Source organism: Carettochelys insculpta, chromosome 14, assembly GCF_033958435.1.
Source record: "Carettochelys insculpta isolate YL-2023 chromosome 14, ASM3395843v1, whole genome shotgun sequence".
In the NCBI taxonomy this organism is placed as follows: Eukaryota; Metazoa; Chordata; order Testudines; family Carettochelyidae; genus Carettochelys; species Carettochelys insculpta.
The window spans coordinates 44,566,342-44,582,103 of record NC_134150.1 but is presented as its reverse complement, the minus strand read 5'-3'; the positions used below and the strand labels follow the sequence as shown (position 1 = coordinate 44,582,103).

The following is a 15,762-nucleotide window of genomic DNA, read 5'->3' as shown; positions in this document are numbered from 1 at the left end:
TGGTAGGCCACAACAAAACCCTTTAATTCATCTGACTACAACCCTTCCAAGATTCCCAACCACCTGCCCCTGGGTTCTGCTTTTATCACTGTACTACATCATACAGAGAGAAAACAAAGCTACAGGCACATCACTGGACAGCAACAGTGCAGGTGCTCAGATACTCTTGGTAATCTGTGTAGGTATTTACACCATGCTTCTCACCAGAACAGCTGGTATAAAAGCGTAAATGGCACTTGAGTTCATATACATTATTACTACTTTTGCACATGCTGAAGAATGGCTACAATGGGGAGGCACGCAGGTGTAAAACTCCGATACCCAACAGGCTGTTTTGTAATTAATATACTGTTGGTCAAAAGACGACAACAGTGTTTGGTACAGACACCATGCAACCCAATAGGACGCACCTGCATTTTCTTTCAGAGAGGTGGCAAGTCTACTGATATCCTACCCAGGAAACATTTCCAGAAGCAGGGCACTGAGGGACAGAGCAGGGCAGGAGTACTCAGAAAGAGAATGGTACTGTAGTGAACTGAGACTTTTCAGGACATGTCTGTTTTTAATCGGTCCTAGGAATTGAGTGCACCTATATTCGTGCCAAAGTGACAGTTTAGAAAGGGCTAAAAATATGACAAAGCATGGGTGTTTTTTTATGATGGGGGGGGGAAGTTCTATGGATAACACCCCAAACATCACCCCTTTCTAAAGGGGCAGAGAAAAAAAAACAGAGCCTCCTCCTTCTAATTCCACATCTCTTCTGACACACAAAACCTGAAAGCCGAAGTACACTGGGCTTGCACTTTCCACCTTCCTGGGAACACAAACTATACAATTATTTAAGAACAATAAGAGATTTAGCTGCAAAAATGAACATCTAACAATGACCACGAGAACCTGCTTCATCCATTTCACAGATCTAACAGGGATACAAGCTGAGATCCCCCTGGATGCACAACACTGGGCCCGTCTATGAGCAGACGCTCTGGACTGCAGACAAAAAAAAGCAGGAAGGTAATTTGAACGCTGCTCTGCTCCTGTTACAGAATCAGTCAGCAGGTCTCTCCCAGTCAACGCTCCCGAACCAAAATATAATTTCAAACAAGACTATACTTTAGCCATACCTTTTACCCTGTCTCTGAAAATATATACACAGAGTATACCTGGGCTGGAATACCACTGCTTTTTAAAAACAGTGGTTGATGTTGAGATAAAACACTTTCACCCCCCCTGCATCAACAGATGGACATTTTCTGTCCCGCAGAACCAACAAGAAAAATAACAGCATTGGAAGTGGTCACTTTTCTCCAATTCCAGTTCTTTAGAAACTAATCCAGTTGCATCTGAATGCCTGCATGAACTCCCAACAGCAAAATGCAAACATCTTAGCCAAAAATGCTAGCTTCACCTGCCCCCAACATGGGAGACTTCATCTCAGAGGCTCAGGTAGCTGATAAGTTACACAGATAAAATTGTGCCAACCAGGTTTCTTCACAAATATACAATGAGTACACATAACCTGTTTGCATTCACTCACCCAGGGCAATATAATTCCTGAAATATGGGACAATGAGTAGCAGCTCCCTCATTTTCATGAAAAAAAGAAACCTTCGCTATGAGCTTTTCTCTTACATAACTGAGCTTAATCTATTTATTCTTGCCAACCCTTTGTTATATTTACACACACGTTTTAAATCAGTGACAAAACAAGAGGCAAACGTTTAGTTGAGCTTCTTGTTCTGCCCTCATCTCACCCCATTGTGCCTAGGTAGTTATATTTAGGTACACGTTACGATCTGTGGTACCGAGGCCCCCCTCGGGCACTACGTAGAATGCAGATTTTCCAGACAACAGACCACAACAGCTCCGTCAAAACCATTAGAGTCTGCTGTGCCGAGGCCTACACACAGATGTTTGGATTCCCATTCTCCTGACACAACAGCCTTCAACAACATTACTTCCACAGATTAAAAATCCCATCCAAGTTTAAAATGAGAGAAAAGGAAGAGAAGAAAACAGAAGCAGCTCTCTGCAGGCGCTGAAAAATGTCTGTTACTAGAAGAATTTCTTATATCTGCTTCTCTTTCCTCACCTGAAGAGGTGTAAATCTCCCATAAGGGACTAATGGGCTAAGGTATGGTTCCGACTGGGAAGCAGGAGAAGAAGTTGAATTACAGGAAAACAAAAGAACAAAAAAGATTAGCCCTGCAGAGGATGTGTGCACTTCATCTTAGCTTGGGGGCGGGGGAGGGGGCTCATATAGTACAACCTACACATTTTAAGCAATCATAACAGAAAAACTGACAGACCTCTAAATACTGCATCCGAGTTGATGCAGATATATTAAGATAGGTGGAGGGAGGGAGGAGCTGGGTGGGGTGGGGAAGGGAAGGGTATCAGACTCCTGCTTTGCTCATGGACCATCTCTCCCATCTGATACATGAGTTTATATTCAGCAGTGTACTAACCACACAAAGGTTAAAGGTAGCCAGAATATGGGAAAACAAAGCCACGAGCCTTGAGAGGTTTGGGAAATTTTGTAGTCTTTTCTAAAATGTACCAATCTCCTATACGCAGTGTGCGTTGTCACCTTTATAATTAAATTACTACAGCAGAAACACCACTCTCGCAAGCCACAGTACGACCTAGAATAAGATGGTTGCTTAATAACTCTTCCAGCACAGACAAGCAAGCTTAGAACTGATAGGGGAGTGGTGCATACGAAATAAAATGTCATAAAAATGGTGACCAGGAAATACTAAAAATCAAGTTAAAATAAAAGTGTTATTTCTTTCTGTACTTTTTCAGCAAAACATTTTTAGTTTTAAAATTTAAATAAAGTGTTAATACAGAGACTAATGCAATCAGTTTAGGAGTTAGCAATTTCTACTGAATCCGTTCAATTGTCCCAAGACACAAATTGAAGATGTAAAATTTAAAGAACGAGATAAAAATAATCCTGAAACAAAGAAATTAAAAAACATATTTTTGCATTCGCATCTTGCCAAAGTGATTATTTGCTAGACTCTGCTCTCTCGGACAATAACCATGAGGAGGGAGGCCATCCAAAGGCACTGAGCACATGCAGAGACTTTTCGTGCTGCCTTTAGTCCAAATGAAAAGCACCTTAGCTCAGTTCCACAGGAACAAAAGGCCAGAGCCCAGGAAAGGGAAAGAGGTTACCCAGGGTTTCGCATCAAGCCAAGTGTCAATGCTGGCTCATTTTGTGCCCCAGCTTGGATGCAGAAAGCCTGAAGCAAACAGCTTTCCTAATACAACCAGGCATTTTAAAAAATAAAAAACCTTGCAACTAGAAATTTAGTTTCTTTTTCTTCCCTCTCTTTCCTTTGTTTTTGTTGCTGACAGAAGAATGCTTGCAGAGGAGAGAACTGGGCTGGATAGTAACACCAAGAGAACAGGATCTATACCTCTGAAGTCAGTCAACTGAGCAAGGAAAGGAAAAAGCCACTTGGAAATATTTAACTGGAGATGAAGAACAGAAATAAAGCGACAGGGAAAAAACTTGAAACACTTTCCTTCTTTTCACAGCAGGAGCTCCACTAATGTTGGCCTCAGATTTGCAAGTGAATTGCAGTTGTCAGAACTTTTTTTGGAGGGGGAGGGGAGGAAAGGAGGGACAGAGGAGAGTATTAAAGACATTAAAAAGGGGAGCGAGCGAGAAAAGGAAATTGAGATGAATCATCGCCTGCCACTGCAGCCCAGGGACAGGCCACAGAAAGTTGATGTCTGCGCCTTTAGCCAGATCTTGGAATTGGATCGCCTCTTCAAGCAACAAATCCCAGAGAGGGAGGGAAGGCTCTATGTGACCCTTAGCCTTTGAGCCCAGCCCAGCCCTTACTCCACTGGTGCACTTCCCCATAGGCTCCAGCTGCAGGGGGCGTGGGGGGGGGAAATCACAACAAACAACTCAAATATGAAAGGAAATGACATCAGCAAACTGAAGGACCTGTTTAATAGAGATCAAAACAAAACAAACTTCTCAACCTTTTGTGTATACAAGAGACCTCTCTCAAGAAAGAAAATGTCACCAAGGGAAAGCAGATCCACAGAATCGCAATAAAAAACACAGACAAATGTGGGGGCAAGAGGTGGGTGGGAGGCCAAAAGCCCAGCTGACTTATTTTCTCCTCAGCTGGCACTTAATATTTATTAGTGTTTATAATCGAAAAGCCACACTCCGTGTTTCACTTACTACAGGACCAGACAGTGCTCCCTAATGAGGGAGCATTACAATCAGCTTGTAATACTGAATTTTTAATGCTACCAAGGATTCTGTTACATAATAATATGAAAACAGAAGCAGAAAGTGAGCCAACAGTGATATGACACACTAGATCAGCAACATCTACAAAACACAGGTCCTTCTTCCCCATATTACCATTCCCAATCAGCACAAAATCGCAATGCAGGTGGCTAACATTAAAATAGAATAACCTGATTGCCTTTCGCTAACCCCAAAGACTATGTTAATTTAACTCCATCATTTCACACAACATCTTGTAGAATAATTTGAATTCCTGTTCTGTTGGGCTCAAAAGACTTTACAAACTTTTCTGAAGCATGCGGGGAAAGTTGGTACAAAAATATAAACTTTCTTCTCTTTCAGAAAATAACAAAAAAATTCAATTTAAAAGTTCACAAAATACACGAACACACTCATCTACATAAGCACATATAGTCTCTGTTGCTCCTCTGTAATACCCTAAGACTGTAAATCTATAACCACTGCAATGATTTAGTGATTAAAAACATGATAACATATTGTGTAACGGCAAACCACAGAATGCCTGCCAACTCTCCTCCCAGATACAGGAACAAAAATACAGAAAATGTGTTGCTTGCAGCAATCGTCCTAAACTCAGCTGAAAGATTTTAAAGAAAGACAAAGACATCCAAAAAAAAAAAAAAAGATCAATACTATCTGAGTATGGGGAAAAACTACAGAGAGAGCTTTAAATATGTAATTTGTTGTGGGAGAAAGTCAGTCTAAACCTGCCTTTCCTTTTTCTCTCCTTTTAAGTTTGTTTTAACTGGAACAACTGGTCTTATATGTTGTCTTGAATATTCAAAGTACTTCATAATAGGATATAGAGACTGAACATTATTTGTCTAAACTCATGGATTTTATTTCCCCACCACCACCAGCATTATTTTTGAGATGGAGGTTGAAGGGAGAGAAGAGACTTTAAGCTGTAAAGCAAATACCGTAAAGGGGAGGCTGCAATTTGGAATATGATGGACGAAGCTAAACATTTTACTATTTTTTTTTTAAAATGCAACTATGAGAGTTTTGGCCTCTAAGAAGCCAACTTGACCCATTCCTTCACTTCCTCCATTGCAGGATTCCTGCACCTTCAGTGAGATTCAAACTCAACGTGACCCTAAGGAGGGAGTCACTGAGCCTCCAGAAAACTGCTCCATATTAAACAAGAGGGAGCGTAAAAGACAGGAGGCAGAGATGTACTTACACACCAAGTCCTGGATCTACCAAAGACCACCTTCAAAGGAGGAAAAAAAAAAAAATCTCTCTCTGAGCCCAGAAAGAGTTTAAGGTAGTTTCAAAAACACATCCCAATTTACAAATTAAAATTAAAAGGTGTGTGGTTTTATACACACGGCTCTAAAGATTTCATTTTAAAAAAGCATGAATCACCTCCTCTTCGAACCAAAGGAGGACAGTTTATTCAGCGGAATCAATAGGAAAGAGCATTTGCAAATATTTAGATAAGCACTGTGCAATTCAGCATTAAGTCATTAAAAACTGAAACTGAGAAAGACGGGATTGGCCTACAGTGGCATTTTCTACCTCTCCCATCCCCCTAACCACAGCCTTCCAAACTAGCTTCATGTACTCTATTTTATTAAAGTACCAACCAGACCAAGTTGCACTTCTCTTGCAAACACAAAATCACAGAAGGCAGCAAGATTACAGGGACTGGCAACGAGGGTAGAACAGAGTCTGAACTGGAACAATTTAGAAAAAAATAAAAGTGTTAAATTGGTCTTTGGTGTATTAATTGTACAGAATGCTATGACATCTAACGCTGCTGAAATCTAACCTTAGATTAACAGGGAAGGGATCCTAGGAAGTGTTACTGTGCATTTGAAAGACTAGCAAACAATTACATTAATCCACATTCAGGAGCTGGTGGAGTTTAAAGCCATCTCCTGATAAACCCCTCGACACCTACCGGGGAAAACTACACACAAAGACGCCCAAGAAGAGGCAAGTAAAGGGACTGGGTTGTGAAGTGAGGCAGACAACGCGTGTCTCATGCCCCGTGACAGTTGCAAAGAGCCGATCAGTGAATTCGGGGGTACTGGATTACAATGAAATGCGGCTCGGAAGAGGGAGGCTGCCCAGATTAGCGAAATTTACAGTAAATGGAGGAACACGATTTCAGCACATTGTCCTATCGATTATGCAGATTCTTCTGATCAATGATCTCCCTGTCCCCGCACAAACCTGGATTTTAGCCACTCGGCCAAGTTCCTGGCCCTCCCCAGGCACTCCTCCAGCAGGGCGAAGCCGAGCCCGAGGCAGAGCGCTCGGGTGCCTGGAGACGAGCCCAGGAGCCCGCTCCTGTCCCGAAGTGCATTTCTGCTGTGTAATGGGTAACCTAACCCCGCGGGCTGGAGCGCGCGGCTGCTCCTCCGCGTAGAGAGCGCCCCGGGCAGGGGAAGCAGCCGCCTTCCCTGCGCGCAGCCCCGCTCGCTGCCATTGTCCCCTGGCCCCGCAGCCCCGAGCCGGCAGCTTTCCACGGGCAACTCCTCGCTCGGGAGCGGGCGAGTGCACCGCCTCCTGGGGCTCGCTGTGCCCGCCCGAGCCGGGCGCCCGAGACACCTGCGAGCGAGCCAGCGAGCGGCCGCCGAGAACAGTGGCGCGGCAGCGGTCGCGGGGCGGCCCCGGACTGGCGGTCCCCGGCGGGGCTCCGGGCGGCACAAAGTTTGCGGCGGGATCCGAGCTGGGCGGGTGGGAGCGGGAGGGAGGGGGCAGGACCAGCCCCATGCAAAGCAGCCCGAGCGCCCCGAGCAGGAGGAGCCCGCGCGGGGACAGGGCAGGAAAGTTGCCACTTACACGGTCGCTTCTCCGGCGGCGGCGGCGCTTTTAATCCTGGGCAGCGGCGCGGGGGCCACAGATCCCATGCAGGCTGCAGCGGCAGGAGCGGCAGGAGCGGCGCGCTCCGAGGAGGAGCCCGGGGCAGCAGCAGCGGGAGCAGGAGGCAGCAGCCGGAGCCGAGTAGGAGCCGCCGCCGCCGCCGCCGCTGCCCAGCAGCAGCATCGTTGTTGGGGAGTTTGCAGCCCCCCGGAGAGAGGGGGCCACGGGCGGCAGCGGCGGTCGGGGCGGAGCGGAGCGGAGCGGGCGGCGGGGCTGGCGGTCGCCGGAGCAGGAAGCGCCCGGACTCAGATCTGATGATTGGGAAGAAAAAAAACTCTTTGGATCTTTATTCTGCTAATTAGTTTCCTGCAAAAAATGGCTGATTAGTGCAGTGCGCATGTGCCTCATTACCCAGGCACGACGGGAAGGGCTAATTAGCCACCTTCTGGATCAATAAGATTCAGCCCAGGCGGCGGGGGGAGGGAGCGCGCGGGCGGGGGAGCAGCGGCAGCAGCGCAGCGAAACTTGGGGCATGTGGCCGGCCCCCCGCGCCCGGCGCCGCTCGGGGGGGCCCCCGGGCCCCCAGTAGGGGGTGGGCTGAGGCTCTCACGGCCGCTGGGCGCTGACCTGTCGGCGGGCTGGGCTGGGCTCGGCTCGGCTCGGCTCGGGGGGCCACCTGCCCGCCTAGGCCCGCTGGGGCCACGCAGCCCCCGGACGCCGGAAAGTTCCGCGGCAGGGCTGGGAAAGTTGCAGCTGGAAGAAGCGCAACTTTCCCCGCCTCTGGGGGAAGGCGGAGAAGCCTGGGGAGCGCCTGGAGCCGCGGGCCCGGCCCGGCCCGGCCCGGCGGGGAGCCGCCCTCTTCTCCCTCCGGCTGGCCCTTCCCCGCGCCCCAGGAGAGCGCTGAAATCGCGGCGAGCCGCCGTGCAGCCCCAGGGCCCGGGGACCCGCAGGAAGCGGCGGTTCCCGCTGGCCCGCGCCCAGCGCTGCCCGGCTGTAGTGACAAGAAGGCACTTGTGTAAGTTCGCACGCGTGTCCTGCGAGCCACCGGCCGGCTCTCGCTGCGCTCTGGGGCCGAGCTCGGGGCAGCCGCTTCTCTCTGCCCCGGCGCTGGGCAATGCAGCCGGGCTTCGGTGGAGAGCTCAGTTTAACAACTCGGGGCTTTCCTCGCCAGGAACCAACGGCGAGTTCCCCGGCAAACTTCCCCGGCCGCTTTTCCAAGAGGGACAGCTGATCGATCCAACCAAGCCTAGCCTGGCTGGAAATCGGGCTACAGGTTTCACCGGCCATTGCTTCAAATGCTTTGTCACTTTCTAGAAATAAAAAGCTAAAAGTTATTGTAGAAGAAGGGGCTTTTTTTGTCCCCAGCACAATGTGCCTTTTGTGAGGTTAATGCCATTCTGGGGCTCTCTATAGCCCTGGACAATGGGCAGCTCCAGGAGGCGGCTGTGCCTCTGCCTTTTTTTCTTGCTTGCTTCTCCTCACCAACCCCCTTCCCCCCAACTTTTTTTTAAGGAAAAGCTGTAACATTCCTCCAGTCCCAACAGAACCTGTGGTTTGATTAAATATTTCTTTATTGTTGCGGTAACAATTTTGCTTTCAGTTTGTTCCCTTTATGATGATTATTTACACTTTTCCATTTGCAACAGTTAATCACTTTTTTCCCCAGCCCAATGTCACTGTAAAATGTAGCTAACTGGATGGATGCTGGGGTTTGAATTTTTAGGGGATGGACCAGGCAAAAAATACAATCTAAAATTTTAATCGTGTGTTCTTCCTTTTTCTGTCTGCAAGCACCTGTGTAACTGTTAGTTTTTGTTAGAGGGGAAAAATGCTACCAAGCTGACTTCCTCTTTGCTGATCTAGAGAAGCTTTAGAAATAGTAATATTATATTTTTAAAACAGTAATCAATATAAATAAAACCTCTAGTTAGCTGAACAAGGAATGCAGTTACAGTCAGTGTTTCCATTTGGGAGAATCTGAATCTAGATGGATTTCCAACTGTAGTATAATAGACAGCATGCTAAATGTTGTAAATATTGTTAATTCTCTAAATGTACCACACATTTATTTAATAGTGAAGTGGTAATTTGAAGTCTTCACAAATTATGTTGGTAGAGAATGTGATTAAATGCTAGAAATTCAAAGAACTGTTGCTGTTATCTGGTAAAATCTGCAGTTTTGGGATGTTTATGAAATACAAGAAACCAGGCATTTGAATTATATGTAACTTTTATTTGTCTATGATGAACAGTAAGGTGTGTGCATAGAGGGTGTGTAACTATTTGTATGCCTATATGTTGTGTGAATTTACAGGTCAGTATACAAATGCCAGCGTGTATTTATCAGCCTTGCAAAACAGTCACAGAAACATACCTTTCCTGGCCCAAAAATCTGTTCTGTCACTTTTTTGTATGAGGATAACTGCAAGGGGGTGGGGGGGTGGAATCCTGTATCCTCTTACCCCCTCAAAAAATTCCCACTTGCCTCAGGCAACCAGAATTTTGCAAGACTGCTACATGTGCTGGTTTTAGAGGTACACAACATTTGTAGAACAAGGAGAAATCCTGTGGCACCTTATAGACTAAAATATTTGTTAGTCTACAAGGTGCCATAGGCTTTCTTGTTCTCAAAGATACAGCCTAATATGGCTATCTCTCTGATACGAAATTTGTAGTTATTCTTTGTGAATATAAAACAAATGTGCTTTGCTGCTGGTGGAGCTAGGTGAACAGAATAAAGGCAACAATTGCTTGCTAATTCTCAAGCGTGAGTGTATTTTCTCCAAAGGTTGTAGGTATAGCGGCATTGGGAACTATATGCACTCTTTTCTCTGTGGTACAGAAAGAAGTAAATATGTGGATGGGAGGCAAGGAAGTCCAATAACAGATATTATGGTGACAGATGTCTTGGATATAACATCCATTCACACACAGTGTAAAAGACATGTATATTTCTCTATGCATTATACCTCTGTGTTGCTGTTCGTTCATTTCACATGGAAAACCTATATAGATCCACAAATGCAAACATGCTGGAATAGCCAGCCATGCACCTAACACAAACCAAACATTCTTCTTTTTGTCAGCTCTATGGCATTCCTCTGGCTCTATTGCTCTCCTCTCCTCCTGTGGCAGTTTCACAGTGCTCCTGCATTCTTATTTCTGTGCTTTTAAAGACAGCCAAAGTGCCCAGAAAAGGAAGAGTTCAGCAGTCCAGCTGGGGTTAAGCAGCTTTAGTCTCTCTCTCTCTTTCAGAGTAACTAAGGGGTTAAATAGCAAAGCAAGAGGAGAGGGTTGCACTCTTCTTTCCCCTGCCCCCCGCCCCCCCTCCCAAGCCATGTCTAGTCACAAACAGTTCTGCTCTAGGGTCAAGTCCTAAGATGCCTTTTTTCTGCCTCTGGAAAGGGCAGAAGATGAGGCAAAGGGAATTAAGGTAGCTGGGGTGAGAAATCAGGCCAGACTAAGATGAGGAGAGAGATTTCTTTCCTCCCTCTTCCCCCTGCCCCATTACCAATGGGATAGATAGAAGTTGGGGGGCAGGATTCTTAATTAATGCTGTGCAGCAACTACTGAGTCAGCTGCAGGACAGTTCAGATATGAAATCTTTATGCAAACACAATTCAAACTAAAAAGATCCTGAAGTAGCTCTAAAGAATGGTTATAAGCAGCATATAGTAAATTTTGTATGTACAGATTGGTAATTAGAAAACTCAGTTCTCTAAACAATTTGGAGACTAAAATTGATCATGAAAATTGTAGTTGGTTTTTAAATAAAGTTAACACAACCTCAACTAGAGTCACTAGGGCTGCCTCCATTTTATTTATCTACACACTATTTACATATGTTAATATAAAAGTGTTTCAGTTTTGGATCTCTAATGTACTTAATGAAAAGCTTCAAACTTACCTTGTAAGACTTGAAATATTTTCATATAGGGGAACAACCCATGATTGTTTGCATTACAGGTATAAACAGTTTATATTTCTTAATCTTTCACCTGCACCTCTTAGGCTGTGTATGCAGTTGTATACCACTGGATTTATCCAGTGCCTTTTTTGTGCTTAAAAAAAGAAAAAAAATCAGTACTCAGATGGCTCCCCCTGTCTCCCTCAGCCAATCCCATGGCTGGGGCTGCCTATTTTGCACTGATAGGTCTGAAAACAGAGTTTGTACAAATTGACTGTTTACGAAAAATGCTTTTTTTTTTAGAAAGCTGTATGTTCCTAAACTTCTTTAGTCTTCATGCTGGCTGCAACCTGCTTAATTTCTTTGACACTGGTTATGGTTTTCTGCTGACTGAGCTCCCAGATGAGTAGTAGTTATCCCTGGTGAGTAAACTTGGGGCATGATTCTAGGTCCCCCAGTCTTGTATGGTGGCAGGGTTCTTCTGTGGAAATGCAGTTCAGCTACTCACATGGTTTAGGATAATGCTTCAGGGAAAACTTGATTGAAGGGGACAGAGATGCAGGTATGGTCCTAGTGAAATCAGATGAATGCAAGGAATCAGCATGAAGTCACAACTATACCACAATTTTGAACAGAAACCCACAATGGCTGAATACTACTTACTCTGTTTTTGGTGGGGTGGAAGTTATTGATGCAAAAGGTGCAAAAGACCTGCTACCTCATGCAATCCATGAGCCTGAGGGAGCTGTTCATGATAATGCCTGCACATCAAGGGAGAAATTCAAAGCTATTTTTAAAAAGTCTTGTTTAAGACAATGACCCATTGTAAAATCTAATCCAGTTGAGAAAAAAAAATCCATAATATGAATTGTTATGACTTTCTGCTTCTTGGACATATGTTTAAAGAATCGGAATAAAACAGAGGCCCCTAGTCCTTGAAGTAGCTCCAAGTGATAACGTCTGCCATTCATTTTAAACACACCGTACATTGTGAAAATACAGGTCAATTTGAAGGCATCTGTCAGATTTCCAACTCTCTGCTCCTTTGCAATGGAAATCTTCAATCAAACCTTAGGACAAAGAGTTAGGAAGGGTCTGATTTTTCTCAGCATTTATTTTAGTTTACCTGCATGGTGTTTTATTTGTATTTTTATTTTAAAAGTTTTTATATCAAGTTGAATATGGAGCCGGGAGGTTAACGAACATGAAATAGATCAAGCTGATCCATTAACTTAGGGGTCCTAAGGATATAAACAGCACAAATAATCAAAAGCATTTGATTGCAAAGGAGTTATGCAAGCCAAGGAAGGGATCTGACCCATTGTGCCCATATAAATATATTTAGCAAGAGGCATGGAAAGGGATATGCCAACAGCAGCATGCTCATTGTTGGGATGCAGAAATGCAGCAGGGCGAGAGACGCGCTGCTGAGCAATTCTAGCAGATGTGTGAATTTCTTCTGTATGTGTGTATTGTTTAATGGACAGGAGGCTGAGTTCCTTTATTGCTGAGAGATGTATATGTGGATACGCTGGAGGGATGGATGTATTTCTTCTTGAGAAATACATGGTGTAGGATTCCAAGAGAGAGATCTCTGAAGTGAGAAAAACCAAGGGGATGTTTGTTCTCTCCTTCAGGGGTGTGTTTTCCCCCCACCCCATGTCTCTTCCAAGACATTCTTCATTCAATGACATTGTTTTCAAAAAGATTCAGGCATCCATTTTTTTTTCCATCACCGGAATTATCTTAGTCACGGCAAAGGAAAGGCATCAAGGGGACTAGTAGAGCTATTTCACACTCTTGGCTTTTTCACTGGTTAGAGCACATAAATATTCCTTCAAGGGTACAGCAGCTTCCTAATAGGCTGTTTTAAATGGTATTTCTCAACCTTTATGATACAAGGGATCAGCTTGCTTCCTTCCTAAACTGTGCCAGGGAGATCTCGGGTACTAGTACCAGTCCACGAGTAAGTGAGAAACACTGATTTAAACACAGTTTTGTAGGTTTTGATGAGGGTTTGGTAGATTTTATTGTGATAGAAAAAACAAACTCATCATGTAGCCATATATCAGATTCTTAAAAAAGAATCACTGGGGGGGCAGAATAAATCTCAGCATTTAATCAGGATTCACTAACCTGATGTAAATATTGAGCATCTTTTCCCTTTGAGCTGTAGTTTATGTTCAAAGTACTCTGTGCATATTTGTTACACTTGCCTTTGTTTTATGCTCATATACCTTCTGCCTGTTGTACTGATGTCATCTTCAATATTAGAATTTAATAAACATTTTTACAAAAATAACTGAATTATGGTCACTTCACTTTTTTTTAAATAAGCTCACAGTGAAACTATCTGAACGGTTGTAAAAGAGAAATATGCAGTTGTTACAAATTAATACAATTAAAAAGATAATAGACATGTTGCTTTCAAAGCTAAGGTGTACAGTTGAGTCTAATTTTCCAAAATAGTTCACACACGATTTGATATAAATGTATCATACGCTAAATAAGATTGCATCTGAACATAGGGCCCTTCAGTATGAAATCCTGAAAAGGGGGCACTCTCATCCAGAATTCACATAAACCTGAACACAAATAAACCAGAAACAAAGTGTACATCCCTCCTGGGGAAGATTTTGAAAGGGTTTTCGCCAAGAGTTGAACACAAAGCTCACTTTTGTGTCTTTGAATATCTACCTAAGATGATTCTTTGACTGAGATGGAAGCATAAGAGAACTTGAGTCAACAGATTCATTAATGTAGATGCCAGTGCCAGCCCTGCTAACCTCATAGTTTCATACCCTTTTGTTCTCTAAGGTGTAAGTTGGAAATAATGACATGAGAGGCGGACCCTGTCCTTCACACATCACTTTTGGTCAAATACTCTCATCTTACTAAAAACAGATTTTTCTTTTAAGTCTAATTTACAACTTTACAAAAATCTGCTTGGAAGGGGGCTTCCATTATGAATTCATACATGTAAAGTACTTCACACACAATTCATTTCCAAGAATTATGTTTTGTAGGTATCTTTTCAGAATGTCCAGTGCATAAGTCCAACATTTGAACAGGGAGCTTCTGCTTGAGACAAGCCTGTTAGAACATGGGGTTCAGTATGTAACTACAGTCAGTTATATACACCACAACTAACCCTGGTCCTCCCCGACAGCCAGTATAGCTGCTCTGATTAGTGCCCTCTGACAACTGGGATGTGAGGACTGACCCTCAGGAAGCTACAGAAATGCTAAAGGAAGCTTCTCTCTCCTCCCTTAGCAATTATTCTGATCAGCAAAATGCTCCTTACAACTGCTCTGCACCTGAACGGCAAAGAGGATGGATGAGATGTGAGTAGACTGCAGGGCTGAAAGGAAATGCCTTGCTGCAAGGATTCTCCTGTCAGCATAAAAATCGAAACAGGAATCTCTTCCTCCTTCCCACTTAACCCTTTATTTTTCCCTTCCATTTTTTCCTCAGACTGCAGCTTCTCAGATTTGGTCAGTGCTTTCACAGTGGGGGTGGGGGTGGGGGTGTGTGGTCTATTGGTCCTGAAGCTCTTTACAGAGAGATATGATGTCTAGCCTGTGTGTTTGCAGCAGGGTCCGATGTTTGTCTGTGCTGTCTCTCTAATGTTTCATGTGCTGTGTTCATCAAAAGGTGAAATTAAGAGTTCTGTCTTAGGAGGAGAAACTGGCCCAAGTTTCTTATTTTGTGGTTGCTGAAATTTGGGCAGAGAGGAGCCAGTCGCTAGCAGCCCTGTTTTCTTACTCCCCACCCCCAACTCTTCAGTAATGCTTCACGATGTACGTGCCACCACCTGTCCCAGAATTCCATGGTGCAAGGACTACACTGCAAAGAACTCCATTCTGGGCAGCTGCATCAAATCTCAACCCTTTCATTCAAACCTAAGTATTCAGTTAAAGAGAGCATCCCATCTCCAACCAGTACAGCACTTTGGTTTTGTTACAAATAAGTGGTGTATCAGCAGTTTCCATTTAAAATACATTTGTATTTGTCATTAAAACTCACACAGGTGTCTGAATTATTTTGTATTCTCTACAAAAAGACAGAGGAAAGAAGGTGGGTTTGTACAAACCCTGTTTCTACAGGCAGCAGAGGCTGTGCTAGAGGAAAGTATTACTGAGAGTGACACTTAAGACCAGACACTTGAATGCTAAAGGTTAAACATACGTATTCCAGGAAAGGGATCCTTGCCAATTTAAACTCTTATGATCACTATACCCTCTCCTCCTCATCCAGACCCATCTGTGTACATGGCTTCTAGCTTTTGGATTTTTTAAAATAGCAGAGAAAATTCTATTTTGGACGTATATTTTCTGTATTTGTCCTCCAATCTGTCAGTCTTATCTGCTTCTCCAGGCTCTTGTACAACAATTTAGGTATTTTCCTCAACTTTCAGATTTTGAATCCAGAAGGGACCATTGTAATGATCTTTTCTACCTTCCTGTGTAACACAGCTCCTAGAATTTTACCCAGTAGTTCCTGCATCAGGCCATACAGCTTGTATTCATATTTTCAACCTTTGAATTTCAGTTAATATGGATTTAAGGAAGCCCTATATAAGTGCATGAAAGACTAGGAGGGAGGAAAAAAGAGAAGTTGCCTTTGGAGGCAACATGCTTATCAAACCAATTGCTGAAACTACAATCACGGTTTCCAACTGATTACGAGAAGATGATATGGGAAAATGTTTCTTACCAGCTAGCCCATGGGCAGA

At 44.1% G+C, this 15,762-nt stretch overlaps 1 protein-coding gene across 8 annotated transcripts in view; it reads right to left on the bottom strand.

Moving 5' to 3' along the window:
- Positions 1 to 14,955, bottom strand: part of ZFHX3 (zinc finger homeobox 3) — a 327,850-nt gene extending 312,895 nt beyond the window's left edge. For 4 of the 8 annotated variants that reach the window (XR_012647534.1, XM_075009156.1, XM_075009159.1 and 1 more), the window contains exon 1: positions 7,100 to 14,955. The gene's annotated coding sequence lies outside the window, so the exon portion shown is untranslated. Of the gene's footprint in view, positions 1 to 6,487; positions 6,571 to 7,099 lie in introns of those variants that run through there. The other 4 variants (XM_075009151.1, XM_075009152.1, XM_075009150.1 and 1 more) reach the window with 4 other exon arrangements.
- Positions 14,956 to 15,762: the final 807 nt, after the last annotated feature.